Source organism: Cyprinodon variegatus, unplaced genomic scaffold, assembly GCF_000732505.1.
Source record: "Cyprinodon variegatus isolate N-32 unplaced genomic scaffold, C_variegatus-1.0 Scaffold764, whole genome shotgun sequence".
Lineage (NCBI taxonomy): Eukaryota > Metazoa > Chordata > Actinopteri > Cyprinodontiformes > Cyprinodontidae > Cyprinodon > Cyprinodon variegatus.
In genome coordinates, this window is record NW_015151217.1 from 294,982 (window position 1) to 297,405 (window position 2,424).

Here is a 2,424-nt window from a genome sequence, read left to right on the forward strand (position 1 = left end):
GGGTCACGAGGGGTGCTGGTGCCTATCTCCGGCTGTTTACAGTCCATCGCAGGGCAGCAAATGGACAAAGAAGACAAACAACCATTCACACACACACTCACACCTAAGGACAATTTAGAGAAGCCAATTAACCTAACAGTCATGTTTTTGGACTGTGGGAGGAAGCCGGAGTACCCGGAGAGAACCCACGCATGCCCAGGGAGAACATGCAAACTCCATGCAGAAAGACCCTGGGCCGGGAATTGAACCCAGAACCTTCTTGCTGCAAGGCAGCAGTGCTGCCCACTGGTGAGGAGAATCAATTCACTACTTTTCTTTTCTTCTCTTTTTGGCGTCTTTAAATAAATAGCTATCATTTTTTTGTGACATTTTTATGCTGAAGTTCTTTTCAGGTGGAGTGGAATTTGAAGATTTAATGCATGAGGTGGTTTCTGAAATTCACTGGGTACTTTAAAATAACTTAAAATTATAAAGAAACATACTGATATTAGAAATTGTAATTTATATTTTTGAATACTTAAGTACTTTTAAAAGCCTGTACTTTTGAATACTTAGGTAATTCAAAAAGTGAGTACTGCAATAACTTTTACACGTAGTTGAGTAAGATTTGACTATGATTATCAATACTTTTACTCAAGCACAACTGTTGATTACTTCGTCCACAACTGCCTAACAGTTCCTATTTAGTTCTTAAAGTGGGTCACGATGGGTCATCAGGACATACATGAGAATAGTAGCAAAACACTAATATAAACACAAAGCAACACATTTCAGGATACCTTGGTGGTTTCGTCAAACATTATTCTGGACAAGGTTCTTTATAAAGATTTGAACATCCATTCTGTAGTGTTTTATCCAGATGGATGAAAACTCCCCAGTGGAACATACAGTAGCTGATGATGCATGATATATCCAGTGGTCTGCAAGTCCAGTCCCTGTCTACATCCCTGCAATGTCACACCTACATCAAATGAGTAGTTAATGGACCAGGGTTTTTTGTGTGAAACCTGAAGACTAACAAAGGGGGGCAATTAAGCTTTTTGATTTTCTGCAGAAGAGAATAGAAAGCACCTCTACTTTGAAGATCAGGATTTGTCTTTGCAATGGTGCAACCAGACTAAATCCAAGTGGAAAAAGTTTAAGCTAAATCTTTCTTTGTCTAAAATGACCCAAAGCCTTCAGTTTAAATATTTATTTATTTAACTAAGTCTTACCAGTTTAAATCTAGCCAAAAGGTCTTTTTGATCTTGTTTTGAGGTTCATATAGAACACATTCTGTAAAATTACAATCATACAGAATCTGTTCTGTAAGATTATAATCTTGTTCTACTTAGAATATAATCTTGCTAAGTTTATCAGTCTCAAAACAAAAGTACAATTTGACAAGATCTAGAATTGGAAAACTTGGTTAGTTGGAAACTTTTTGTAGTGTGCATGCGGTCCATAAAGGTCATGATCTCAGCACTGATGCCTGGTCTGATTACTCATTTTACACACCTGCTTAGCTCCATACCCAGTTCTTGTGATATATCTCATCTGATCCACTTATATTGGTGTCTATTTAATCAGCCTTTGGACCAGTCAGTGCCTCATTATTCGAGCTGTGGGTTAGAATTATTCTAGCGTATCTGATTGTGTTCTGACTACCTGATCCTGACCTGTTCTGTCTCTGGACCTCTGGGCCTGCCTCGTCCTGTCTTATTTTGTTTGCCTGATGTGTTTTCTGACTTCTGCCTTATCCCGACCACTAAGTCTGCCTGTGCTCATCTAGCCTGTTAGCCCCAGTGTGTACTGTACCTGGAACTATTACCTGACACCGTATTGGTTTCTCCTTCGGAGCCTCACCGGATCTCTGACCTCCCGGCTCTGACTACCACGTCACCAACTCTGGCTTTGGCTTCGCTCCCACTGGATTTGCCTGTCTCCATCAGTCTGCCTGGTTCTGATCTAATGCCTGTTTAGATTAGATATGGGTCTGTAAATGACCAATTTGTTTAGATGCAGAGGATTCTTTTAATTACAGCTACTTTAAAAGCTTGTGGTACATACCCCTGTAACAGGGATAGATTAATCAAATCTAAAATGGAGGAGGAAATCAGAGGGAATACTTCCTCAAATGACTTTGTTGGCACCTGATCAACATAGAAGTTTTAGGCTAAGATGAAGATAATAATTGCTCTATTGGTACAATATCAGTGTGCGAAATACCTGTCAATATTTGGGGGGGTCCCCATCTCCTGATTGTTGCGCAGTACTGATCTAAATTTTCTCAATATGCAGTCGGCCTATAACATTTCAAAGTCAAAGTCAGCTTTAATGTCAATTCTTCACATTCACCAGACATACAAGGACTCGAGAGCAGTGTTGGGAAAGTTCTCTTTCTACGTGAACTAGTTCAAAGTTCAGTTCACACATTTTAAAATG